The sequence below is a fragment of the Anser anser genome (genome assembly GCF_964211835.1).
Source record: "Anser anser genome assembly, chromosome: 12".
NCBI lineage: Eukaryota > Metazoa > Chordata > Aves > Anseriformes > Anatidae > Anser > Anser anser.
The window spans coordinates 8,292,632-8,320,421 of NC_139733.1; the positions used below are offsets into that span (position 1 = coordinate 8,292,632).

Below are 27,790 nucleotides of genomic sequence, written 5' to 3' on the forward strand. Positions count from 1 at the left end.
GGGAATGGGGAAGATGTCATCGGTCTGAAGAGCAGAGCTATGGGGTCCAGCCTTGGAGCCGGTGAGGCCATGGGTCCCGCTTTGCTGCAGCTTCTCCACCTACAGCCCATCAACGAGGGCGACGCAGGAGGTGTCTTTGATGTCACCTTGACGCCCTGGCCGCCCTTGTATTCATCTTTCATGGCAAGGGTTTGGTAGCAGGAGGGCAGGAGCTGCCACCTGTGCGGGACCCCCGCTGCAGCAGTGTGCTCCTGAAGGATGGACCCCATGGCACGGACCCATGCTGCAGCAGCTCTGCAAGTCCTGCAGCCCGTGGGCAGCCCACGCAGGACCACTTTGGGAAGGCCTGCAATGGCATGGGAGGGACCGCATGCTGGAGCAGGGCAAGAGAGCGGCCGGGAAGGAGCATTCGGGACTGAGCCCGTTCCCCCGCAGAGCTCGGGGCAGGCGGCAGAAGAGGCTGGAGCGGGCGGAAAGGTGTCCGCAGGTTGCTTGTAGCTTCTCGCTGCTCTGGGCAGTTAGCGCGAGGCGAAGCACGGCCCGGACACTGGCGACTCGGGTGCAGAGCTTTATTCTGAGAAGGCATGCCGCTCGGCAAAGCTGCCGGACGGCTGCCAGTCCTCACCCCCCCGCTGCCCCGCACGCCGGGGGGGCCGCCCCCAGCCCTCGTAGGAGGGCCGGGACGGTGGTGGGGGACGGGGGGGTGGTGGGGGACGGGGGGGTGGTGTCCATGGCGGCTGCGGGGGCTGGAGGGTGCTGGGCTGGTCGCGCTGCAGCCAGCTGGCCGGGGGCGGGCGGGTGCGCTGTACTCGTCCGGGCACGGGTGGCGGCCGCTGGCGCTGGGCCCGTCTCGGTGCCCGGGCTTCCGAGGCTGCGGAGAGGCGCCTGCGGAGAGAGGAGGCTGGGCAGCACCCGGCGGCCGCGCCGCAGCACCTCACCGGCGGTGCTGCAAGGCCAGCGGCAGCCGGCCGACGGGGAGCTGGGGCAAGAGACGGCCACTCACTGCTGTCTTTTCCTGCGCAGCCGGATGACCCCGCAGCACAGAAGCATGACGAAGAGCAGGGAGCCCAAGATTGCCGCCGTGCTCACGAGGCAGTGCTTGCGCACGGCGGCACCGTCCGAGGCACTCGCGGTCCTCTCGCCAGCCGCACCTGGAGGAACAGCTCGGGGCCTTAGCGCGTGCTTGCGCTGCTGGGCAGCCTGCGGGAGCTCTGGCAGTGCCGAGATGTCTGCTCTCCCGCTGCCAGCCTCTCAGTGAAGAAGCTGCCTTGCTTTCAGCAGAAGGCACCGCCGCCATGCTCCCAGCTCCCAGCACGCGGCTCCCGCTTACGGCCTGCTCAGTACCTGGATTCTCTCGAAAAAACTGAAACACCCCGGTGTGGCGGGCTTCTCCGGGCTCCGAGAGCACTGCCAAGAATCAGAGAAAGGGAAAGCCTCAGCGCGGCTTAGGCACAGAGGATGCAGAAGGACGGAGAGGCTCCCTCTGGGCCCGTGCCCCATCTGCGAGTCCGTGCAGCCCCCTGGGCCGCAGGTCGCAGGAGGGGTCCCACTCGGTGCTGCGGTGCTGCTTTGGGCCCCTGGGGACTTTGGCAAGCTGCGGGACTCAGGTGCTGCGGGAGGTACGCTCCATTAAGGGTCACGGGCCCCGTCAGTCACCTGCTGAAGGCGCTTCAGATGCCTCTTTCCCCCAAGGGAAAAGTGCCGAAGCCCCTGGGAACTGGCTGCGGTGGGAGGCAGGCAATCCCTAACCACAGGCACGGAGGCCCGCGAGCATCTCTGTCTGGCACACTGCTGGCGCTGAGCTCCGCACGCCAGAGACCACAGCCCTCCTCCAGAGCGGTTCCAGGCTCCTTTGGCAGCACCTGCTCTGTGCTAACCGTGCCAGCGGACGGCAGTTACCTGGCGGGACGGTCGCTTGCGCTGCCTCTGTCGCTCCCTCAGAGCCTGGCAGCGTGTTTCCCCTCGGAAACGCCTCCTGCTTCACAGCCTCTCCGTCCGCCCCTTTAGAAAGAAAGCGGCACAGTTGGATGGGGAGCGACCGTTCCTCAGCAGGAACGGGCTATCTTCAGGAGGCGATGCTTCTCAACATGCACACAGGTGGCTTTGCAACAAAGCCTAGGCTTTTGGGGGTGCTCCTAGTCGCTAGTCCAACCAACCGATCACCCCGGGAGATCACCGCGAGGCTCCGACTGGGGCCTTCCTGCCGTGCAGGCTACGGCGTGTCCGGGGCTGTACCCAGCCCCTCAGGCTTCCACGTGCAACACACCCACCCTGTGCTCCCTCCAGTTCCTTCAGGATTTCCTTCAGGATTTCCGAGGTCCTCTGGGAACTTTTGCCTCTTTTAGCTTGACGCATCGCTCTTCGAGGACCTAAGCAGAAAGGAGGACGTTAAATTCCGTGTGAATAAAGCACTGAAAAGCAGGCTCCGAAGGTGCAGAGTGAGCACACCAGAGACACCGGGCTGACGTTTGGGCTTGGAGCCGGCAGCTCTCAACGCAACTAAAAGGCCCTACCCGTGTGACCTCCCTGCAGCTCGGCGCCGGGACCCAGCGGGGAAGCTGGATAGCCATCGCCTACAGCCACGCCTGCAAACAAACACAGAGCAGAGCAGCTCCCACCAAACGGGGCAGGATGCTTCTTCCCATCGCACAGCAGTGAATGCAGTTCCAACAGGGGACTGCTGCATGGCCCTCGGCTCTCCCTCCCGCCCCGGAGCCTCTTGCAAACAGTCACCAGGGGCCTGCAGTGCCACCGTGCTGGGACAAAACTAACCATGCGTGCAGCTGCCCAGAGAAGGGCCTCCCCAGAGCTCACCCCAGGCTCTAAACTCAACCCCAACGTGCCCGCTGGCTCTGCAGCACGGGGGCGGAGCGGCTGGCAAAGACAGCCTGGCAAGGCAAAGCGCCCCAGGCGTGTCACCGAGCCTGACCCCTTCCCTCTCTGCTCTCCTGCATGTCTGAGGCCAAGGAAGGCTGAAGGTCCATTTCACGCGGGCAGCAACCAAAGCGGTAAATGCTCACTCCTCCCAGTGACTTACTTGTGGGATCGCCCTGGGGCACGGGGACAGGACCATGCTCAGACGTCACGTAGCCATCACCTACGGGCACAGAGCAAAAACGTTCCCACTGCGCGCTGTGACCTCCTTCTTCCCCAGTGCCCTGCAGTGACGGAGGGGCCGGGGCACGGCACAGGGCCCAGGAGCAGGGCAAGATTCCCGAGGCTGCAGCAGGGCCTGGGGACCTCCTGGCTGGTGCCGGCAGCTTTCAAAACTCTGCCTGCAGGCCACGTGCGGCACCCCTCCGGGGCCGGGCGGACAAATGCACAGAGGCCTGCCAGTGCTTCCTTACCAGGACATTCCTAACAGACGCACGGGAAGCCCACGCTAAAGCATGGGGGAAAAACAATCATCCCCGCTTCTTGTGGAGAAGAGCCCACTGGCCAGGGAGAGGCTGCAGCACTGCTCAGCTAGCGCAGAAAGCCACTAACAAACCCCAAGGAAATGAAGATCGACATCGACGTACCTGTGGGGTGCCACCCAGTCTCAGGAGCAGGATTCCACGGGGCAGCTGGAACAGCACGGCCTGCGGGCACAAAGGGGGTCCAGGACAGGTGAGGAGGGCTTCCACGGCGTGCTGCAACCAGTTCTGCCCTCGGGAAGCCCCCCCAGTGAGCGGACAACCCCTCGGAAGGCCTTCAGGGGATCTCCAGTCGCACGTGGACCAGTGATCACAAAGCAAATGCTGCTTCTTTCGAGGCAAGGGACGGTGACAACTTACCGCTGGGATGCCCCTGAAGCTCCACTCCAGGATCCAGCTGAGGAGCTGGGTAAGCGCTGCCGCGCGCATCGTCACCTGGAAGCAACCAGAGAGAAGACACATTCCCGTTGCCCGCTGTGCCCCTGAGCACCCTGCAGTGACGGAGGGGCCGGGGCATGGTGCGGGACCCAGGCACGGGGCGAGACTCCTGAGGCTGCGGCGGGGCTCAGGGACCTCCCGGCCGGCCCCCGCCAGCTTTCGGGACGCAGGCTGAAGGCCACGCGCAGCACCCCTCGAGGGCCAGGCGGACAAACGTACGGGAAGGCCGGACCCGGGGCAGCGCGGCGCGTGGCTCGGCTCACAGGGGCCCCGGGGGGGCTCAGCCCAGGCTTCAGCCCCCAGCCCCTCCGGCGACTCGCCCGGCTACGGCCCTGCCGCTGCCCCCGGCGCTGGCACCCACCTGCTGCCAGCGCTCGCCTTGGCATAGCCCAGGCATCCCGGGCACACAGGCCTGCCAGCACGAGGAGGAGGAGGAGGAGGCGGGTGGGGGCCGCAGCCCCCCACATCCGCCCCATGCTGCCACCGCCGCGTGAGTGCCGCCCGTTGGGGCCGGCGCAGAGAGGTGCCCGTGGCCTGGCACAGCGTCACAGCGCGGCGCTGTGACCTCATGGCCGCGCCCTGCTGGCACAGGGGCTGCATGCATGGGGCTGGGGCCGCGTGGCATCAGCGCTCGGGGCGCAGGGCAAGCAGAGCAAGCGTGTGCAGACGGGGTGCTGGGGAGAGCGCTGCTGTGCCGTCGCTGCCCCCGGCACTGCCGGCTTGGAAGGGACCCTCAGAGGGCACCTGGCCACCCCCTGCCGCAGGCAGGGACAGCTGCCCCGGCCCCAGGGGGCTTGCAACTCCGTCCAGCCCGGCCTGGGACACTGACAGGGCACCATCCCTGACACAGCCCCTTCCCGACTGACATCAGCACCCAGCTTGTGACTGAAGCACCAAACCAGGCTGAGCCTGGCCCCTACAGACCCAAATAGTGCTGGGGTGTCCCTGTCCTTGGGCGGGCTCATCGCTGCCTGCCTTCCCAGCACAGCCCCAGCTCTGTGTGCCGAGGGCATTTGGGGCTGGAGGTTGCCAGCAGGGTTTGGCAAATGCCCACCATGTGCCCGGAGGAAGGATCTGCCCCCTCTGACTCTGGCCAGCAGCGAGCGTCCTTTTGGGATGCTGCCAGGCTGCACGACGACAGCCAGGCGCTGTAGCACTGGGGACAGAGTCTCGAAGTGGGTTCCCTCCAGAGGCCAGCTCTTCTGAACCAGAGCGGCCGAGAGCAGTTTCCCCCAGCAGCTCTTCAGCCCCACGAGGCCCCATTTGAGCCAGCAAACCTGTGACCAGCTGCCAGCAGGGCCTTTGGGATGCTCCGGGCACACAGAAAAGACCCTTTCTGAGGAATCAAAGCCTCATTTTTAGGGCCAAATGTCTCATTTTCACCCCGTAACCCCTTCACTTCAGGGCTAAGAGCATCTTTTGTGGATCCAAAACCTTTTTATCACCTTTTCTTTGCACCTGAAAAGCATACAGGTATGGCACCAAGGCTCCTCTTTACAGACCACAGCCTTGTCCTTAAGCACCCAGCTTTCAGGACATTTTCAGGGCAAGAGAGCCTATACTTGGGATCCAAAGCCAACTTTTTATCACCTACACCCTCCAGTTTTGGACCCAGGCTCTCATTTTTAGGGCCCAAAGCATTCTTTTTAGGCCTCAGCGTCACATAATAGAGCAGAAAGCCTCTTCCTTGGGCTCGAAAGCCTTGTTTGAAAGGATAAACCCTCCTTTTTACTGGCTTTTTCTTGTTTACAGCCACACTCATATGGACCAGGCTGCCATTTTTAGGGCACAATGCCCCAGTTTTAGGGGCCACACTTTCATTGGAAGGTGCAAAGCGGCCTTCTCAGACGGTCAGGCCCTATTAGAGGGGAACACCCCTGCTTTCAAATTCCCAAATCCTCATGCTAGGAGACGAGGCCTGAATTTCAGGGTCCAAAGGCTCATCCTGAGAGCCCAAAGCCTCTTTTTTAGTGCCCAGAGCCTTCTCTTTGGGACCCAAACCCTCAGTTTGGGGTACAAAGGCTCATTCTCAAGGCACCCTCCACAGCGCAGTGCAGCCAGCGGAGGCGCACTGGAACTGGCCACACGCAACGGATGGAGGAGAGCCTGGTGGTGGGGACAGACCACAGGTCCTGGAAACACTGCTGGAGCACTGACCTCTTTCAGGCCCAGGTAAGTGAGCCTCCTACAACTGGCAGTTGCCGTGAGACTTTTACCCCAAAATACATGCAAGAGATGTAGTGTAGCTCCGCACTCCTTTATTTATGGACGTCCACATACGTGGAGAGGTGTGTGTGAGAAACAAGGTGCTTGTGGCAGAGGTGGCTGCGCAGTGCTTGGCGGGCTTGGTGGATAGGGAAGTTTTCCAGACACGATGGCGCTGAGTACGTCGCCAAGGTGCTAGCCTTGTTATCCAAGCACGGCTCCAGGCAAACCAGGTTGTGAAGTATCAGGGCTTTGGGATTAAATTTTATTTTATTTTTTATTTTTTTTTTTTTTTCAGGGGGGTGAGGTGCGAAGCTGCAGACACTCTATAGGAAGGAATTTCCCAGCTGGGCAGAAGCCTCCCAGCTGCCAGCCATCCAGGGCCTGGCTGCCGAGCAGGGCAGAAGAAGAATGGCAGACAGGGCTTTCCACATCACGCTGCCCAGCCATGCCAGAACCTGCCCCCAGAACACCAGCTGGGACTTGCCCGTAGCGCTGCTCAGGCCCCCGGAGCTCTGCGGGAAGTGGGAGCTGGGGCTGGAGGAGATCCTGCAGCCGCACAGCTGGAACACCAGCAAGGACACCACCTTTGAAGCAGCGCTGCGGGGCACAGCAGGGCCCTGGGCTCTTCTCCGTCCTTCTACGTGCTGGTGGCATGCCCGGACCAGCTCACGAACCCCATGAACAACAGGGCTTCAGCCGTCGCCTCTCCAGCAGCGAGCCTGGACCAAGACCCCCGCATAAGGGAGACAAAGCTCGAAAGATAGGAAAAGCTATACCCTTTTTCTGTGACTGGGGATCCAGCACCTAGTTTGGGGGCTGCTGCTCAGAAATTTCCCTGTGTGGCAGACCTCGCTGCAGGGCTGAACGTACCCATCCAACCAGCAGGGCTCAGGACTTGTTGATGCTCTAAGGAAAAGCCTGAGGAGACAGAGAGCTGTGTCACCAGCCCACGGGGCGCCGCACAACAGGCTGGCCAGGACAAGGAGACAAAGAACAGCCAGCCAAACAGTGCGAAAGAAGCAGAAAACCTCGCAGAAGAGGTTCTGCCTCTGTTCTGCCGCTGGGTAAGGAAGCGGATCTGAAAAGGGACAGCCTCGTTCGCAGCTGCTCGGAAGAGAGCCCCAGCTCCTGTCTGGAATTGTCTGGTGTCCCCAAGGCCGCCAGCACTGGGAAAAGCCTGTTTATCGCGGTGCCTCCCCTTTCCTGGTCTCGCAGAGTCCGCACCTCGGGACTTTTTCTGGACTGGGAATGGGGAAGATGTCATCGGTCTGAAGAGCAGAGCTATGGGGTCCAGCCTTGGAGCCGGTGAGGCCATGGGTCCCGCTTTGCTGCAGCTTCTCCACCTACAGCCCATCAACGAGGGCGACGCAGGAGGTGTCTTTGATGTCACCTTGACGCCCTGGCCGCCCTTGTATTCATCTTTCATGGCAAGGGTTTGGTAGCAGGAGGGCAGGAGCTGCCACCTGTGCGGGACCCCCGCTGCAGCAGTGTGCTCCTGAAGGATGGACCCCATGGCACGGACCCATGCTGCAGCAGCTCTGCAAGTCCTGCAGCCCGTGGGCAGCCCACGCAGGACCACTTTGGGAAGGCCTGCAATGGCATGGGAGGGACCGCATGCTGGAGCAGGGCAAGAGAGCGGCCGGGAAGGAGCATTCGGGACTGAGCCCGTTCCCCCGCAGAGCTCGGGGCAGGCGGCAGAAGAGGCTGGAGCGGGCGGAAAGGTGTCCGCAGGTTGCTTGTAGCTTCTCGCTGCTCTGGGCAGTTAGCGCGAGGCGAAGCACGGCCCGGACACTGGCGACTCGGGTGCAGAGCTTTATTCTGAGAAGGCATGCCGCTCGGCAAAGCTGCCGGACGGCTGCCAGTCCTCACCCCCCCGCTGCCCCGCACGCCGGGGGGGCCGCCCCCAGCCCTCGTAGGAGGGCCGGGACGGTGGTGGGGGACGGGGGGGTGGTGTCCATGGCGGCTGCGGGGGCTGGAGGGTGCTGGGCTGGTCGCGCTGCAGCCAGCTGGCCGGGGGCGGGCGGGTGCGCTGTACTCGTCCGGGCACGGGTGGCGGCCGCTGGCGCTGGGCCCGTCTCGGTGCCCGGGCTTCCGAGGCTGCGGAGAGGCGCCTGCGGAGAGAGGAGGCTGGGCAGCACCCGGCGGCCGCGCCGCAGCACCTCACCGGCGGTGCTGCAAGGCCAGCGGCAGCCGGCCGACGGGGAGCTGGGGCAAGAGACGGCCACTCACTGCTGTCTTTTCCTGCGCAGCCGGATGACCCCGCAGCACAGAAGCATGACGAAGAGCAGGGAGCCCAAGATTGCCGCCGTGCTCACGAGGCAGTGCTTGCGCACGGCGGCACCGTCCGAGGCACTCGCGGTCCTCTCGCCAGCCGCACCTGGAGGAACAGCTCGGGGCCTTAGCGCGTGCTTGCGCTGCTGGGCAGCCTGCGGGAGCTCTGGCAGTGCCGAGATGTCTGCTCTCCCGCTGCCAGCCTCTCAGTGAAGAAGCTGCCTTGCTTTCAGCAGAAGGCACCGCCGCCATGCTCCCAGCTCCCAGCACGCGGCTCCCGCTTACGGCCTGCTCAGTACCTGGATTCTCTCGAAAAAACTGAAACACCCCGGTGTGGCGGGCTTCTCCGGGCTCCGAGAGCACTGCCAAGAACCAGAGAAAGGGAAAGCCTCAGCGCGGCTTAGGCACAGAGGATGCAGAAGGACGGAGAGGCTCCCTCTGGGCCCGTGCCCCATCTGCGAGTCCGTGCAGCCCCCTGGGCCGCAGGTCGCAGGAGGGGTCCCACTCGGTGCTGCGGTGCTGCTTTGGGCCCCTGGGGACTTTGGCAAGCTGCGGGACTCAGGTGCTGCGGGAGGTACGCTCCATTAAGGGTCACGGGCCCCGTCAGTCACCTGCTGAAGGCGCTTCAGATGCCTCTTTCCCCCAAGGGAAAAGTGCCGAAGCCCCTGGGAACTGGCTGCGGTGGGAGGCAGGCAATCCCTAACCACAGGCACGGAGGCCCGCGAGCATCTCTGTCTGGCACACTGCTGGCGCTGAGCTCCGCACGCCAGAGACCACAGCCCTCCTCCAGAGCGGTTCCAGGCTCCTTTGGCAGCACCTGCTCTGTGCTAACCGTGCCAGCGGACGGCAGTTACCTGGCGGGACGGTCGCTTGCGCTGCCTCTGTCGCTCCCTCAGAGCCTGGCAGCGTGTTTCCCCTCGGAAACGCCTCCTGCTTCACAGCCTCTCCGTCCGCCCCTTTAGAAAGAAAGCGGCACAGTTGGATGGGGAGCGACCGTTCCTCAGCAGGAACGGGCTATCTTCAGGAGGCGATGCTTCTCAACATGCACACAGGTGGCTTTGCAACAAAGCCTAGGCTTTTGGGGGTGCTCCTAGTCGCTAGTCCAACCAACCGATCACCCCGGGAGATCACCGCGAGGCTCCGACTGGGGCCTTCCTGCCGTGCAGGCTACGGCGTGTCCGGGGCTGTACCCAGCCCCTCAGGCTTCCACGTGCAACACACCCACCCTGTGCTCCCTCCAGTTCCTTCAGGATTTCCTTCAGGATTTCCGAGGTCCTCTGGGAACTTTTGCCTCTTTTAGCTTGACGCATCGCTCTTCGAGGACCTAAGCAGAAAGGAGGACGTTAAATTCCGTGTGAATAAAGCACTGAAAAGCAGGCTCCGAAGGTGCAGAGTGAGCACACCAGAGACACCGGGCTGACGTTTGGGCTTGGAGCCGGCAGCTCTCAACGCAACTAAAAGGCCCTACCCGTGTGACCTCCCTGCAGCTCGGCGCCGGGACCCAGCGGGGAAGCTGGATAGCCATCGCCTACAGCCACGCCTGCAAACAAACACAGAGCAGAGCAGCTCCCACCAAACGGGGCAGGATGCTTCTTCCCATCGCACAGCAGTGAATGCAGTTCCAACAGGGGACTGCTGCATGGCCCTCGGCTCTCCCTCCCGCCCCGGAGCCTCTTGCAAACAGTCACCAGGGGCCTGCAGTGCCACCGTGCTGGGACAAAACTAACCATGCGTGCAGCTGCCCAGAGAAGGGCCTCCCCAGAGCTCACCCCAGGCTCTAAACTCAACCCCAACGTGCCCGCTGGCTCTGCAGCACGGGGGCGGAGCGGCTGGCAAAGACAGCCTGGCAAGGCAAAGCGCCCCAGGCGTGTCACCGAGCCTGACCCCTTCCCTCTCTGCTCTCCTGCATGTCTGAGGCCAAGGAAGGCTGAAGGTCCATTTCACGCGGACAGCAACCAAAGCGGTAAATGCTCACTCCTCCCAGTGACTTACTTGTGGGATCGCCCTGGGGCACGGGGACAGGACCATGCTCAGACGTCACGTAGCCATCACCTACGGGCACAGAGCAAAAACGTTCCCACTGCGCGCTGTGACCTCCTTCTTCCCCAGTGCCCTGCAGTGACGGAGGGGCCGGGGCACGGCACAGGGCCCAGGAGCAGGGCAAGATTCCCGAGGCTGCAGCAGGGCCTGGGGACCTCCTGGCTGGTGCCGGCAGCTTTCAAAACTCTGCCTGCAGGCCACGTGCGGCACCCCTCCGGGGCCGGGCGGACAAATGCACAGAGGCCTGCCGGTGCTTCCTTACCAGGACATTCCTAACAGACGCACGGGAAGCCCACGCTAAAGCATGGGGGAAAAACAATCATCCCCGCTTCTTGTGGAGAAGAGCCCACTGGCCAGGGAGAGGCTGCAGCACTGCTCAGCTAGCGCAGAAAGCCACTAACAAACCCCAAGGAAATGAAGATCGACATCGACGTACCTGTGGGGTGCCACCCAGTCTCAGGAGCAGGATTCCACGGGGCAGCTGGAACAGCACGGCCTGCGGGCACAAAGGGGGTCCAGGACAGGTGAGGAGGGCTTCCACTGCGTGCTGCAACCAGTTCTGCCCTCGGGAAGCCCCCCCAGTGAGCGGACAACCCCTCGGAAGGCCTTCAGGGGATCTCCAGTCGCACGTGGACCAGTGATCACAAAGCAAATGCTGCTTCTTTCGAGGCAAGGGACGGTGACAACTTACCGCTGGGATGCCCCTGAAGCTCCACTCCAGGATCCAGCTGAGGAGCTGGGTAAGCGCTGCCGCGCGCATCGTCACCTGGAAGCAACCAGAGAGAAGACACATTCCCGTTGCCCGCTGTGCCCCTGAGCACCCTGCAGTGACGGAGGGGCCGGGGCATGGTGCGGGACCCAGGCACGGGGCGAGACTCCTGAGGCTGCGGCGGGGCTCAGGGACCTCCCGGCCGGCCCCCGCCAGCTTTCGGGACGCAGGCTGAAGGCCACGCGCAGCACCCCTCGAGGGCCAGGCGGACAAACGTACGGGAAGGCCGGACCCGGGGCAGCGCGGCGCGTGGCTCGGCTCACAGGGGCCCCGGGGGGGCTCAGCCCAGGCTTCAGCCCCCAGCCCCTCCGGCGACTCGCCCGGCTACGGCCCTGCCGCTGCCCCCGGCGCTGGCACCCACCTGCTGCCAGCGCTCGCCTTGGCATAGCCCAGGCATCCCGGGCACACAGGCCTGCCAGCACGAGGAGGAGGAGGAGGAGGCGGGTGGGGGCCGCAGCCCCCCACATCCGCCCCATGCTGCCACCGCCGCGTGAGTGCCGCCCGTTGGGGCCGGCGCAGAGAGGTGCCCGTGGCCTGGCACAGCGTCACAGCGCGGCGCTGTGACCTCATGGCCGCGCCCTGCTGGCACAGGGGCTGCATGCATGGGGCTGGGGCCGCGTGGCATCAGCGCTCGGGGCGCAGGGCAAGCAGAGCAAGCGTGTGCAGACGGGGTGCTGGGGAGAGCGCTGCTGTGCCGTCGCTGCCCCCGGCACTGCCAGCTTGGAAGGGACCCTCAGAGGGCACCTGGCCACCCCCTGCCGCAGGCAGGGACAGCTGCCCCGGCCCCAGGGGGCTTGCAACTCCGTCCAGCCCGGCCTGGGACACTGACAGGGCACCATCCCTGACACAGCCCCTTCCCGACTGACATCAGCACCCAGCTTGTGACTGAAGCACCAAACCAGGCTGAGCCTGGCCCCTACAGACCCAAATAGTGCTGGGGTGTCCCTGTCCTTGGGCGGGCTCATCGCTGCCTGCCTTCCCAGCACAGCCCCAGCTCTGTGTGCCGAGGGCATTTGGGGCTGGAGGTTGCCAGCAGGGTTTGGCAAATGCCCACCATGTGCCCGGAGGAAGGATCTGCCCCCTCTGACTCTGGCCAGCAGCGAGCGTCCTTTTGGGATGCTGCCAGGCTGCACGACGACAGCCAGGCGCTGTAGCACTGGGGACAGAGTCTCGAAGTGGGTTCCCTCCAGAGGCCAGCTCTTCTGAACCAGAGCGGCCGAGAGCAGTTTCCCCCAGCAGCTCTTCAGCCCCACGAGGCCCCATTTGAGCCAGCAAACCTGTGACCAGCTGCCAGCAGGGCCTTTGGGATGCTCCGGGCACACAGAAAAGACCCTTTCTGAGGAATCAAAGCCTCATTTTTAGGGCCAAATGTCTCATTTTCACCCCGTAACCCCTTCACTTCAGGGCTAAGAGCATCTTTTGTGGATCCAAAACCTTTTTATCACCTTTTCTTTGCACCTGAAAAGCATACAGGTATGGCACCAAGGCTCCTCTTTACAGACCACAGCCTTGTCCTTAAGCACCCAGCTTTCAGGACATTTTCAGGGCAAGAGAGCCTATACTTGGGATCCAAAGCCAACTTTTTATCACCTACACCCTCCAGTTTTGGACCCAGGCTCTCATTTTTAGGGCCCAAAGCATTCTTTTTAGGCCTCAGCGTCACATATTAGAGCAGAAAGCCTCTTCCTTGGGCTCCAAAGCCTTGATTGAAAGGATAAACCCTCCTTTTTACTGCCTTTTTCTTGCTTACAAATCTATCTTACGGACCAGGCTGCCATTTTCAAGGAACAAATCCCTATTTGTAGGGTCCATAATTTTATTATAAGATTCAACGCGGCCTTCTTGGATGTCAAAGTCTTATTTGACAGGAACTTCTCTGCTTTCAAATTCCCAAATCCTCATGCTAGGAGACGAGGCCTGAATTTTAGGGTCCAAAGCCTCCTTTGCGGGTCCAAACACCCATTCCGAAGGAACAAAGCATCACTTCAGGATCCAGAAAGAAGAGGGCAGGCCACACTGTCTTTCATTTTTACGCCCCAGTGTAACATGCTAAGGCAAAAGCCTCTTCTTGGGCTCAAAAGCCTTGTTTGAAAGGAAAAACCCTCCTTTTTACTGGCTTTTTCTTGCTTACAGCCACACTCATATGGACCAGGCTGCCATTTTTAGGGCACAATGCCCTAGTTTTACGGTCCACACTTTCATTGGAAGGTGCAAAGCGGCTTTCTTAGACGGTCTGGCCCTATTAGAGGGGAACACCCCTGCTTTCAAATTCCCAAATCCTCATGCTAGGAGACGAGGCCTGAATTTTTGGGTCCAAAGCCTCCTTTTCGGGTCCAGACATCCATTTCGAAGGAACAAAGCATCACTTCAGGATCCAGACCCTGAGCTGCAGAGTCCAAAGGCCCAGGTTTCAGCTCCAAAGCCTGACTTGGAGGTACAAGCTCCCCTTCACTGCCCTCACCCTTTACCCCCGACCACCCTCGGGTCTTTCACCGGTACAAGCGTCATTATTAGGACCCACTGTGTTCTTCTTAGGCTCCAATCCCCTATTTTCAGGCTCCGGAACCTCCACTTGGGATCCAAACCCTTCTTCTGATTGCCTAAATCCTCGATTTTCAGGACCAGGGTGCTTCTTTTAAGTCACCAAGTGCTTTTGGTCAGGGCCCTCACACCCGCTTCTGGATCCAAAGCTAGCTTTTTCTTGCTTACAGCCACACTCATATGGACCAGGCTGCCATTTTTAGGGCACAATGCCCTAGTTTTAGGGTCCACACTTTCATTGGAAGGTGCAAAGCGGCCTTTTAGATGGCGAGGCCTTATCTGAGAGGAACACCCCTTCTTTTCATATTCCCAAATCCTCATGCTAGGAGACGAGGCCTGAATTTTAGGGTCCAAAGCCTCCTTTTCAGGTCCAAACACCCATCTGGAGGGAACAAAGCATCATTTTTTGATCCAGACAGAGGAGGGCGGGCCACGCTGCCCTGTCATTTTTAGGCCCCAGCGTCACATATTAGGGCAGAAAGCCTCTTCCTTGGGCTCGAAAGCCCTGTTTGAGAGGATAAACCCTCCTTTTTAGTAGCTTTTTCTTGCTTACAAGTCAATCTTAAGGAGCAGGCTGCCATTCTCAAGGAACAAATCCCTATTTTTAGGGCCCACAATTTTATTATAATTTTAGTATTCCCACGCCAGGGCCCAGGGAGCGTCTCCGGATCCGGGAGCAGGGCCTCTGGGGCGGGTCCCGTCCCAACGGACACAACGGACCTGGTTCCGTGCAGCTGCGACTGCTTGGAGTGCTTTCCGGTGCTCCAGGTGCGAAGCAAAGGCACAAACCGCGGGCACCTTGCCACAGAAACCCAGCGCAGGAGCCAGGGCTGAGGAGCAGGTGGGTCAGCGCTGCCAGGGCTGCGCAGCGGGGCCGGCCCCAAGGGGCCTGGTTCGGCAGTGGGGCTGGGGGCAGCCCCGGGCAGGGGGACCTCCCTCCAGTGCAGGGGATGGCGTCTGCAGGCCCCTGGGGACAGGACCCCCGCGGGGCTCTGGGGCCGCCCGCCCGAGGGCAAGAGGAGGGGGCCTGGGTGGGGGCCTGGGGCTGGCGGCAGCGGTGGCACTCTGTGGCATCCCTACCCCGCGACAGGAGCGGGAGCCACATTCACTCCTGGGCACTCCCTGCAGGATGTCGGGGATCCCCCCCTGCTCCCCGCGAGCGGCCTGGCTGGAGGAGGCTGGGGCCTCCCCGGCCTCCAGGCCCCGGCCGCAGCCCTATGAGGAGAGTGAGGTGCAGCCACTGCAGGCGCCCTCTGGCTCAGGCGTGGGCCCTTCTGCCTTGGCCGCGCCGCGGCAGGAGGAAGAGGACGCCCTGAGCTTCATCCGCGCTTGCTGCAGCCGCAGACCCAAGGTACCGCTCGCCCTTTGTGCTGCGGCTGCTGGCCTCCTCCGGGCAGCCCCTGCCCCGGCTGTGCCCGCAGGGAGACTGCTGGGCTCCCCTGACCCGCTCGCTTGTCTCTCCCCTCCGCGGCTCAGCGAGAGGCACAGAAGCTGAGGTTTCTGGCCTCCGTCTGCGACGCCTGCAAAGCCGCCGTCGCGGACCACACCACCTGGGACGCGGTGTATTTCTGCCAGCTGGAGGTGGCGCAGAGAATCAAGGTGAGGGGACGCCCTGCCCCGCGGAGAGCACCCTCTGGCTGGGTGCTGGGCACGGCCCTTCCCGCTGCAGGGCTGCGGGGGCCGCCGGGGAGCCCCAGGAGCCGGGAGGTGGCTCTGGTGGGGGCGCTGGGATGGGGCAGCCCTGCAGGCCAGCCCCTGTAGCCGCTCGCTGGCCGGGGGACACTGCCCTGTGCCCTCGCGCTGTGCCCTCCAGGCGCTGCTGCAGGAGGAGCCCACCGATCGCCTGGACACGGCGGTGCGGCAGAAAGCCATGCTCGCCATCGCCGCCATGAGGTACCTGGGCCAGCGCGGGCTTGGCCGCCACGGTGGCCCCGGTCCCGGCCAGGGGCCCCGAGTGGGGCACAGGGTGCCGCACAGGGGGCGTTCCACACCTCTCCCCTCCTCCCCTTGCAGCAGAGCGGGGCTGCTGCCGCAGGACAGGACGAACGGCCTCCTGCGCGCCTGCCTCTGCAGCGTCTTCCACCTCCCTGGCCACGAGGACACGAGAGACACGGACACGTCTCTCTACTTCAAGGTATGCACGGGCTGGGCGCTTGGGACACCACTGCTCCCTGTTCGGGTGCCCCAACCCCTGTCCTCCTTGCAGACCATGGAAGCCCTGGACAGCCTGCTGCAGGTGCTGGTGGGCAGCGCCGGCGCCTCCGGCCTCCTGGAGCTGCAGAACATCTTGAAGGTCTGGCTTTGGCAAAGGCTGGGCTTCACGCACGCGGTCAGTTCTCTGCCGCAACGCCTGGTGCAGGCAGGGGTCCCCAAGGCGGGGGCTGGCCCACAGCTGGCCCTTGCGAGGCTGGAGGGATGTCTGGGGAGCAACGGGAAGGGAGCGGGGGCTTCAGCAGGACAGGGGCATGGCCACCCGCCTGGCCACCGCAGCAGGGGGACAGCTGGAAGGACCAGTGCCCCGTGCTGCGGGCACACCAGCAGCTTTTCTCTCCCCAGCTCCTGCTGCCCTTCACCCAGCGGCAGCCAGAGGCCGTGGAGGAGAGGGCCATGGCGCGGATCGCCAGGCTGGCCGCCTTCATCAACACCTGCTCCTTGCCCCAGGTAGGGAGCCCCTGGTGCAGGCAGCCCCGGCGCCCCCGTCCTCGCTCCGCGGCCGCGGCTCTCCCCATCTCCAGGCTTGCGCAGAGCCGGGGCTGGGGCTGGGGCCCCGCCGCCCCGCTCAGCCGCGGTCCCGCGCTGCCTCTCTCCCCAGGTCAGCTCCTGCTTTGCAGGAGCCACAGTGGTGAGGCATCACCACCCCGAGAAGCACCGCTTCTCCATGCTGGGGAGGCTGGTGGGGAGCCTCCTCCTGTGCTGCACTTCCAAGAACGAGGGGACCAGGCACGAGGCAGCGGAGGCTGTGCGCCACCTCTACATCTTCATCGGGCAGCAAAGAAGTGAGAGGAGCCGCGTCGGGCTGGGTCCCTCCAGACACGGGCACGCCGGCACAGCCAGGCCAGCACCAGGCCGCCTGCGCCTCTCTCCTCAGCAGGAGAGACCCGACCGAGCGAGCCCGGCTGCCTTTCCGCGGGCTGACGAGCCGTTCCCCCTGCCCTGAGCGCGAGAGCCCGGGCCCTCCCTGGAAGCGCTGCCCCCAGCTCTGCTCTGGCATGCCCCCTTCCTGCCAGGGAGGCTTGTGCCCGAGCCCCTGGCTGCCACTGCCAGGTCCCCAGGCCCCCCCGCTGACACTGTGTCCGCTTTTCTCCAGGAACAAGGCTCTGGGACCAGGATGCCGAGCCGCCGCAGCTCCGGGAGCGCTGGCGAGCTCGGCTGTCCTTACGGCTCTCAGAAGACGGCAACACCAGCAGAATCTTCATGGTGAGAAGCGCCAGCCCTGAGCCCCGGAGGAGACCCCGGCCCTGCGACGTCAGGAAGAGGACCGGCGCTGTCCCCGACAAAGCCCGGTCCCCACGGGGCCCGCACGCGGCCGCACCCCAGCCGTCGCCCGGCCCAGCCCCTGCTCCCAGCTCTCCTGGGGCGCTGGGAGCAGCAGGGCTGAGCGGGGCCATCGCAGCCCTCGGGGTGACTGACGTCTTGTCCTTCCTCCCACAGACGTTTATGAAGTACCTGCAGCCCTCTGAACGGTTGGGCGTCTTCCTCGCCGCCGTCGAGAGCATGAGAGCCCCGAGCCTCTACAGCACCAAGCTGGCTGCCCACATGGTGGACGTGCTGGCGGCAGAGACCGACTTCCATTCGGGACAGGTGGGTACCCGCCAGCGGCCCGGCCACGGCTCCAGCCCTCGGGGCTCTGTTCCTGCTCTGGTGCCGGCCCCGTCTCACCCGTGTCCCACCTCCAGGTGCTGAACATCGTGTGGGCCATCTACAGAACCCTGCCGTCCGTCAGAGCCGCGCTGGCCCTTCAGAGCCTGGACAGGGCCCTGCTGGCGCTGGCCAGCAAGCACCCCAGGGAGACGGTTGCCAGCCTGCTGCAGTGCTCGCCGACCTGCACCAGGTACGGGGCCCAGCGCGTCTCATCCACCCCCCCCCACCACCACCAGCGAGGACAGCAGCCGGGCCGGGGGAGGCCCTGCTGACAGCCCGGGGGTCCCGCAGCGTCGCCGTCACCATGTGGAGGGCGATGGTGTCTGAGCCCCCAGCCACAGAGAGGGTGCTGCGGGAGCTGCTCCGCGTCCTCATGAACCAGTCTGGGTGCAAGACATCCACCTCCATCAAGGACCACCCGCGCATCCTGGCCCTGGCCGTGAGTTCCTCGCTTGCCCATCTCCGATGGACAGGGGCCCCGCTCCCCTCCCCTGACCCCTCCCAGCCTTATCCGCACCCTGGGGCACCCGGGCGCGCCCACGGGGCCAGCCTGGGGGTCTCCACCCTCCTCTGTCCCTCCCTGCCCACGCCTCTGGGTGCTTTCTGCAGGCAGCAAGGCCCCTCCACGAGATCCTCCTGCTGCCCAGCTGCCTGGAGGAGGCGAAGGCCATCTTCCCCCAGCTCTTCCTGGCCCTCCTCGTCCAAGCGTCCTTCACCACGGAGCTGACGCTGCAGGAGGTGCAGGTCTTCCGCAAGAAGCACCGGCAGGACCTGCTCACTCCCATCAGGTGCCACATCCCCGTCCCCTGCTGCTCAGAGGAACCCAGGGCTGGGGCTCCCGGCGTGACCCGGGCCCTTCTCTGCCCGCAGGTCCACGGTGCAGTCCCTTCTTTGCAGGTCCAAACCCCAATTTGGAGGCAACAAATCATCACTGTGGGATCCAGAGGAAGGTGGGCCATGCTGCCCTGTCACAGCGACAGCCTGCTGCAGCGCCTGTCTGTGACCAGGCCACACAGGACACCTCGGTTTTGACAAGGTGCCCTCCACAGTGCAGTGCAGCCAGCGGAGATGCAACTGTCTTTTTATCGCCTACACCCTCCGTTTTTGGACCCAGGCTCTCATTTTTAGGGCCCAAAGCTTTCTTTTTAGGCCTCAGCGTCACATAATAGAGCAGAAAGCCTCTTCCTTGGGCTCGAAAGCCTTGTTTGAAAGGATGAACCCTCCTTTTTAATAGCTTTTTCTTCCTTACACGTCAATCTTACAGAGCAGACTGCCATTCTCAAGGAAAAAATCCTTATTTTTAGGGTCCACAATTTTATTATAGGATGCAACGCGGCATTCTTAGATGGCGAGGCCTTCTTTGAGAGGAACACCCCTGCTTTCAAATTCCCAAATCCTCATGCTAGGAGACGAGGCCTGAATTTTAGGGTCCAAAGCCTTCTTTTTCGAGTCCAAACACCCATCTGGAAGGAATAAAACATCACTTCAGGATCCAGACCCTGAGCTGCAGAGTCCAAAGGCCCAGGTTTCAGCTCCAAAGCCTGACTTGGAGGTACAAGCTCCCCTTCACAGCCCTCACTCTTTACCCCCGACCACCCTCGGGTCTTTCACTGGTACAAGCGTCATTATTAGGACGCACTGTGTTCTTCTTAGGCTCCAATCCCCTATTTTCAGGCTCCAGAACCTCCACTTGGGATCCAAACCCTTCTTCTGATTGCCTAAATCCTCGGTTTTCAGGACCAGGGTGCTTCTTTTAAGTCACCAAGTGCTTTTGGTCAGGGCCCTCACACCCGCTTCTGGATCCAAAGCTAGCTTTTTCTTGCTTACAGCCACACTCATGTGGACCAGGCTGCCATTTTTAGGGCACAATGCCCTAGTTTTAGGGTCCACACTTTCATTGGAAGGTGCAAAGCGGCCTTTTAGATGGCGAGGCCTTATCTGAGAGGAACACCCCTTCTTTTCAAATTCCCAAATCCTCATGTTAGGAGCCGAGGCCTGAATTTTCGGGTCCAAAGCCTTCTTTGCACGTGCAAACCCCAATTTGGAGGCAACAAATCATCACTTTGGGATCCAGAGGAAGGTGGGCCATGCTGCCCTGTCACAGCGACAGCCTGCTGCAGCGCCTGTCTGTGACCAGGCCACACAGGACACCTCGGTTTTGACAAGGCGCCCTCCACAGTGCAGTGCAGCCAGCGGAGATGCAACTGTCTTTTTATCGCCTACACCCTCCGTTTTTGGACCCAGGCTCTCATTTTTAGGGCCCAAAGCTTTCTTTTTAGGCCTCAGCGTCACATAATAGAGCAGAAAGCCTCTTCCTTGGGCTCGAAAGCCTTGTTTGAAAGGATGAACCCTCCTTTTTAGTAGCTTTTTCTTCCTTACACGTCAATCTTACAGAGCAGACTGCCATTCTCAAGGAAAAAATCCTTATTTTTAGGGTCCACAATTTTATTATAGGATGCAACGCGGCATTCTTAGATGGCGAGGCCTTCTTTGAGGGGAACACCCCTGCTTTCAAATTCCCAAATCCTCATGCTAGGAGACGAGGCCTGAATTTTAGGGTCCAAAGCCTTCTTTTTCGAGTCCAAACACCCATCTGGAAGGAATAAAACATCACTTCAGGATCCAGACCCTGAGCTGCAGAGTCCAAAGGCCCAGGTTTCAGCTCCAAAGCCTGACTTGGAGGTACAAGCTCCCCTTCACAGCCCTCACTCTTTACCCCCGACCACCCTCGGGTCTTTCACTGGTACAAGCGTCATTATTAGGACGCACTGTGTTCTTCTTAGGCTCCAATCCCCTATTTTCAGGCTCCAGAACCTCCACTTGGGATCCAAACCCTTCTTCTGATTGCCTAAATCCTCGGTTTTCAGGACCAGGGTGCTTCTTTTAAGTCACCAAGTGCTTTTGGTCAGGGCCCTCACACCCGCTTCTGGATCCAAAGCTAGCTTTTTCTTGCTTACAGCCACACTCATGTGGACCAGGCTGCCATTTTTAGGGCACAATGCCCTAGTTTTAGGGTCCACACTTTCATTGGAAGGTGCAAAGCGGCCTTTTAGATGGCGAGGCCTTATCTGAGAGGAACACCCCTTCTTTTCAAATTCCCAAATCCTCATGTTAGGAGCCGAGGCCTGAATTTTCGGGTCCAAAGCCTTCTTTGCACGTGCAAACCCCAATTTGGAGGCAACAAATCATCACTTTGGGATCCAGAGGAAGGTGGGCCATGCTGCCCTGTCACAGCGACAGCCTGCTGCAGCGCCTGTCTGTGACCAGGCCACACAGGACACCTCGGTTTTGACAAGGCGCCCTCCACAGTGCAGTGCAGCCAGCGGAGATGCAACTGTCTTTTTATCGCCTACACCCTCCGTTTTTGGACCCAGGCTCTCATTTTTAGGGCCCAAAGCTTTCTTTTTAGGCCTCAGCGTCACATAATAGAGCAGAAAGCCTCTTCCTTGGGCTCGAAAGCCTTGTTTGAAAGGATGAACCCTCCTTTTTAGTAGCTTTTTCTTCCTTACACGTCAATCTTACAGAGCAGACTGCCATTCTCAAGGAAAAAATCCTTATTTTTAGGGTCCACAATTTTATTATAGGATGCAACGCGGCATTCTTAGATGGCGAGGCCTTCTTTGAGAGGAACACCCCTGCTTTCAAATTCCCAAATCCTCATGCTAGGAGACGAGGCCTGAATTTTAGGGTCCAAAGCCTTCTTTTTCGAGTCCAAACACCCATCTGGAAGGAATAAAACATCACTTCAGGATCCAGACCCTGAGCTGCAGAGTCCAAAGGCCCAGGTTTCAGCTCCAAAGCCTGACTTGGAGGTACAAGCTCCCCTTCACAGCCCTCACTCTTTACCCCCGACCACCCTCGGGTCTTTCACTGGTACAAGCGTCATTATTAGGACGCACTGTGTTCTTCTTAGGCTCCAATCCCCTATTTTCAGGCTCCAGAACCTCCACTTGGGATCCAAACCCTTCTTCTGATTGCCTAAATCCTCGGTTTTCAGGACCAGGGTGCTTCTTTTAAGTCACCAAGTGCTTTTGGTCAGGGCCCTCACACCCGCTTCTGGATCCAAAGCTAGCTTTTTCTTGCTTACAGCCACACTCATGTGGACCAGGCTGCCATTTTTAGGGCACAATGCCCTAGTTTTAGGGTCCACACTTTCATTGGAAGGTGCAAAGCGGCCTTTTAGATGGTGAGGCCCTATTAGAGAGGAACAGCCCTTGTTTTCAAATTCCCAAATCCTCATGTTAGGAGCCGAGGCCTGAATTTTCGGGTCCAAAGCCTTCTTTGCAGGTGCAAACCCCAATTTGGAGGCAACAAATCATCACTTTGGGATCCAGAGGAAGGTGGGCCATGCTGCCCTGTCACAGCGACAGCCTGCTGCAGCGCCTGTCTGTGACCAGGCCACACAGGACACCTCGGTTTTGACAAGGCGCCCTCCACAGTGCAGTGCAGCCAGCGGAGATGCAACTGTCTTTTTATCGCCTACACCCTCCGTTTTTGGACCCAGGCTCTCATTTTTAGGGCCCAAAGCTTTCTTTTTAGGCCTCAGCGTCACATAATAGAGCAGAAAGCCTCTTCCTTGGGCTCGAAAGCCTTGTTTGAAAGGATGAACCCTCCTTTTTAGTAGCTTTTTCTTCCTTACACGTCAATCTTACAGAGCAGACTGCCATTCTCAAGGAAAAAATCCTTATTTTTAGGGTCCACAATTTTATTATAGGATGCAACGCGGCATTCTTAGATGGAGAGGCCTTCTTTGAGGGGAACACCCCTGCTTTCAAATTCCCAAATCCTCATGCTAGGAGACGAGGCCTGAATTTTAGGGTCCAAAGCCTTCTTTTTCGAGTCCAAACACCCATCTGGAAGGAATAAAACATCACTTCAGGATCCAGACCCTGAGCTGCAGAGTCCAAAGGCCCAGGTTTCAGCTCCAAAGCCTGACTTGGAGGTACAAGCTCCCCTTCACAGCCCTCACTCTTTACCCCCGACCACCCTCGGGTCTTTCACTGGTACAAGCGTCATTATTAGGACGCACTGTGTTCTTCTTAGGCTCCAATCCCCTATTTTCAGGCTCCAGAACCTCCACTTGGGATCCAAACCCTTCTTCTGATTGCCTAAATCCTCGGTTTTCAGGACCAGGGTGCTTCTTTTAAGTCACCAAGTGCTTTTGGTCAGGGCCCTCACACCTGCTTCTGGATCCAAAGCTAGCTTTTTCTTGCTTACAGCCACACTCATGTGGACCAGGCTGCCATTTTTAGGGCACAATGCCCTAGTTTTAGGGTCCACACTTTCATTGGAAGGTGCAAAGCGGCCTTTTAGATGGCGAGGCCTTATCTGAGAGGAACAGCCCTTGTTTTCAAATTCCCAAATCCTCATGTTAGGAGCCGAGGCCTGAATTTTCGGGTCCAAAGCCTTCTTTGCAGGTGCAAACCCCAATTTGGAGGCAACAAATCATCACTTTGGGATCCAGAGGAAGGTGGGCCATGCTGCCCTGTCACAGCGACAGCCTGCTGCAGCGCCTGTCTGTGACCAGGCCACACAGGACACCTCGGTTTTGACAAGGCGCCCTCCACAGTGCAGTGCAGCCAGCGGAGATGCAACTGTCTTTTTATCGCCTACACCCTCCGTTTTTGGACCCAGGCTCTCATTTTTAGGGCCCAAAGCTTTCTTTTTAGGCCTCAGCGTCACATAATAGAGCAGAAAGCCTCTTCCTTGGGCTCGAAAGCCTTGTTTGAAAGGATGAACCCTCCTTTTTAGTAGCTTTTTCTTCCTTACACGTCAATCTTACAGAGCAGACTGCCATTCTCAAGGAAAAAATCCTTATTTTTAGGGTCCACAATTTTATTATAGGATGCAACGCGGCATTCTTAGATGGAGAGGCCTTCTTTGAGGGGAACACCCCTGCTTTCAAATTCCCAAATCCTCATGCTAGGAGACGAGGCCTGAATTTTAGGGTCCAAAGCCTTCTTTTTCGAGTCCAAACACCCATCTGGAAGGAATAAAACATCACTTCAGGATCCAGACCCTGAGCTGCAGAGTCCAAAGGCCCAGGTTTCAGCTCCAAAGCCTGACTTGGAGGTACAAGCTCCCCTTCACAGCCCTCACTCTTTACCCCCGACCACCCTCGGGTCTTTCACTGGTACAAGCGTCATTATTAGGACCCACTGTGTTCTTCTTAGGCTCCAATCCCCTATTTTCAGGCTCCAGAACCTCCACTTGGGATCCAAACCCTTCTTCTGATTGCCTAAATCCTCGGTTTTCAGGACCAGGGTGCTTCTTTTAAGTCACCAAGTGCTTTTGGTCAGGGCCCTCACACCTGCTTCTGGATCCAAAGCTAGCTTTTTCTTGCTTACAGCCACACTCATGTGGACCAGGCTGCCATTTTTAGGGCACAATGCCCTAGTTTTAGGGTCCACACTTTCATTGGAAGGTGCAAAGCGGCCTTTTAGATGGTGAGGCCCTATTAGAGAGGAACAGCCCTTGTTTTCAAATTCCCAAATCCTCATGTTAGGAGCCGAGGCCTGAATTTTCGGGTCCAAAGCCTTCTTTGCAGGTGCAAACCCCAATTTGGAGGCAACAAATCATCACTTTGGGATCCAGAGGAAGGTGGGCCATGCTGCCCTGTCACAGCGACAGCCTGCTGCAGCGCCTGTCTGTGACCAGGCCACACAGGACACCTCGGTTTTGACAAGGCGCCCTCCACAGTGCAGTGCAGCCAGCGGAGATGCAACCGTCTTTTTATCGCCTACACCCTCCGTTTTTGGACCCAGGCTCTCATTTTTAGGGCCCAAAGCATTCTTTTTAGGCCTCAGCGTCACATAATAGAGCAGAAAGCCTCTTCCTTGGGCTCGAAAGCCTTGTTTGAAAGGATAAACCCTCCTTTTTACTGGCTTTTTCTTGTTTACAGCCACACTCATATGGACCAGGCTGCCATTTTTAGGGCACAATGCCCCAGTTTTAGGGGCCACACTTTCATTGGAAGGTGCAAAGCGGCCTTCTCAGACGGTCAGGCCCTATTAGAGGGGAACACCCCTGCTTTCAAATTCCCAAATCCTCATGCTAGGAGACGAGGCCTGAATTTCAGGGTCCAAAGGCTCATCCTGAGAGCCCAAAGCCTCTTTTTTAGTGCCCAGAGCCTTCTCTTTGGGACCCAAACCCTCAGTTTGGGGTACAAAGGCTCATTCTCAAGGCACCCTCCACAGCGCAGTGCAGCCAGCGGAGGCGCACTGGAACTGGCCACACGCAACGGATGGAGGAGAGCCTGGTGGTGGGGACAGACCACAGGTCCTGGAAACACTGCTGGAGCACTGACCTCTTTCAGGCCCAGGTAAGTGAGCCTCCTACAACTGGCAGTTGCCGTGAGACTTTTACCCCAAAATACATGCAAGAGATGTAGTGTAGCTCCGCACTCCTTTATTTATGGACGTCCACATACGTGGAGAGGTGTGTGTGAGAAACAAGGTGCTTGTGGCAGAGGTGGCTGCGCAGTGCTTGGCGGGCTTGGTGGATAGGGAAGTTTTCCAGACACGATGGCGCTGAGTACGTCGCCAAGGTGCTAGCCTTGTTATCCAAGCACGGCTCCAGGCAAACCAGGTTGTGAAGTATCAGGGCTTTGGGATTAAATTTTATTTTATTTTATTTTATTTTTTTTTTTTCAGGGGGGTGAGGTGCGAAGCTGCAGACACTCTATAGGAAGGAATTTCCCAGCTGGGCAGAAGCCTCCCAGCTGCCAGCCATCCAGGGCCTGGCTGCCGAGCAGGGCAGAAGAAGAATGGCAGACAGGGCTTTCCACATCACGCTGCCCAGCCATGCCAGAACCTGCCCCCAGAACACCAGCTGGGACTTGCCCGTAGCGCTGCTCAGGCCCCCGGAGCTCTGCGGGAAGTGGGAGCTGGGGCTGGAGGAGATCCTGCAGCCGCACAGCTGGAACACCAGCAAGGACACCACCTTTGAAGCAGCGCTGCGGGGCACAGCAGGGCCCTGGGCTCTTCTCCGTCCTTCTACGTGCTGGTGGCATGCCCGGACCAGCTCACGAACCCCATGAACAACAGGGCTTCAGCCGTCGCCTCTCCAGCAGCGAGCCTGGACCAAGACCCCCGCATAAGGGAGACAAAGCTCGAAAGATAGGAAAAGCTATACCCTTTTTCTGTGACTGGGGATCCAGCACCTAGTTTGGGGGCTGCTGCTCAGAAATTTCCCTGTGTGGCAGACCTCGCTGCAGGGCTGAACGTACCCATCCAACCAGCAGGGCTCAGGACTTGTTGATGCTCTAAGGAAAAGCCTGAGGAGACAGAGAGCTGTGTCACCAGCCCACGGGGCGCCGCACAACAGGCTGGCCAGGACAAGGAGACAAAGAACAGCCAGCCAAACAGTGCGAAAGAAGCAGAAAACCTCGCAGAAGAGGTTCTGCCTCTGTTCTGCCGCTGGGTAAGGAAGCGGATCTGAAAAGGGACAGCCTCGTTCGCAGCTGCTCGGAAGAGAGCCCCAGCTCCTGTCTGGAATTGTCTGGTGTCCCCAAGGCCGCCAGCACTGGGAAAAGCCTGTTTATCGCGGTGCCTCCCCTTTCCTGGTCTCGCAGAGTCCGCACCTCGGGACTTTTTCTGGACTGGGAATGGGGAAGATGTCATCGGTCTGAAGAGCAGAGCTATGGGGTCCAGCCTTGGAGCCGGTGAGGCCATGGGTCCCGCTTTGCTGCAGCTTCTCCACCTACAGCCCATCAACGAGGGCGACGCAGGAGGTGTCTTTGATGTCACCTTGACGCCCTGGCCGCCCTTGTATTCATCTTTCATGGCAAGGGTTTGGTAGCAGGAGGGCAGGAGCTGCCACCTGTGCGGGACCCCCGCTGCAGCAGTGTGCTCCTGAAGGATGGACCCCATGGCACGGACCCATGCTGCAGCAGCTCTGCAAGTCCTGCAGCCCGTGGGCAGCCCACGCAGGACCACTTTGGGAAGGCCTGCAATGGCATGGGAGGGACCGCATGCTGGAGCAGGGCAAGAGAGCGGCCGGGAAGGAGCATTCGGGACTGAGCCCGTTCCCCCGCAGAGCTCGGGGCAGGCGGCAGAAGAGGCTGGAGCGGGCGGAAAGGTGTCCGCAGGTTGCTTGTAGCTTCTCGCTGCTCTGGGCAGTTAGCGCGAGGCGAAGCACGGCCCGGACACTGGCGACTCGGGTGCAGAGCTTTATTCTGAGAAGGCATGCCGCTCGGCAAAGCTGCCGGACGGCTGCCAGTCCTCACCCCCCCGCTGCCCCGCACGCCGGGGGGGCCGCCCCCAGCCCTCGTAGGAGGGCCGGGACGGTGGTGGGGGACGGGGGGGTGGTGGGGGACGGGGGGGTGGTGTCCATGGCGGCTGCGGGGGCTGGAGGGTGCTGGGCTGGTCGCGCTGCAGCCAGCTGGCCGGGGGCGGGCGGGTGCGCTGTACTCGTCCGGGCACGGGTGGCGGCCGCTGGCGCTGGGCCCGTCTCGGTGCCCGGGCTTCCGAGGCTGCGGAGAGGCGCCTGCGGAGAGAGGAGGCTGGGCAGCACCCGGCGGCCGCGCCGCAGCACCTCACCGGCGGTGCTGCAAGGCCAGCGGCAGCCGGCCGACGGGGAGCTGGGGCAAGAGACGGCCACTCACTGCTGTCTTTTCCTGCGCAGCCGGATGACCCCGCAGCACAGAAGCATGACGAAGAGCAGGGAGCCCAAGATTGCCGCCGTGCTCACGAGGCAGTGCTTGCGCACGGCGGCACCGTCCGAGGCACTCGCGGTCCTCTCGCCAGCCGCACCTGGAGGAACAGCTCGGGGCCTTAGCGCGTGCTTGCGCTGCTGGGCAGCCTGCGGGAGCTCTGGCAGTGCCGAGATGTCTGCTCTCCCGCTGCCAGCCTCTCAGTGAAGAAGCTGCCTTGCTTTCAGCAGAAGGCACCGCCGCCATGCTCCCAGCTCCCAGCACGCGGCTCCCGCTTACGGCCTGCTCAGTACCTGGATTCTCTCGAAAAAACTGAAACACCCCGGTGTGGCGGGCTTCTCTGGGCTCCGAGAGCACTGCCAAGAACCAGAGAAAGGGAAAGCCTCAGCGCGGCTTAGGCACAGAGGATGCAGAAGGACGGAGAGGCTCCCTCTGGGCCCGTGCCCCATCTGCGAGTCCGTGCAGCCCCCTGGGCCGCAGGTCGCAGGAGGGGTCCCACTCGGTGCTGCGGTGCTGCTTTGGGCCCCTGGGGACTTTGGCAAGCTGCGGGACTCAGGTGCTGCGGGAGGTACGCTCCATTAAGGGTCACGGGCC

General features: G+C 60.6%; 2 long non-coding RNA genes across 8 annotated transcripts; both read right to left on the reverse strand.

Moving 5' to 3' along the window:
• Positions 1–555: 555 nt before the first annotated feature.
• On the reverse strand, positions 556–18,574 carry LOC310880470. Of its 7 annotated transcripts, none has more exons than XR_014571712.1 (3): positions 3,777–18,573; positions 2,271–3,581; positions 556–2,001 (listed from the first exon to the last, which is right to left on the reverse strand). It is a non-coding gene; the product is annotated as an uncharacterized lncRNA (long non-coding RNA). The 7 variants fall into 7 exon arrangements; XR_014571713.1 differs by having other exon boundaries at positions 556–3,581; positions 3,777–10,869; positions 11,065–18,572; XR_014571714.1 differs by having other exon boundaries at positions 556–3,581; positions 3,777–9,289; positions 9,559–18,572.
• An 8,126-nt stretch (positions 18,575–26,700) lies between these two features.
• Positions 26,701–27,531, reverse strand: LOC310879981. The gene is made up of 2 exons (XR_014571298.1): positions 27,149–27,531; positions 26,701–27,030 (listed from the first exon to the last, which is right to left on the reverse strand). It is a non-coding gene; the product is annotated as an uncharacterized lncRNA (long non-coding RNA).
• Between the last annotated feature and the right edge of the window lie 259 nt (positions 27,532–27,790).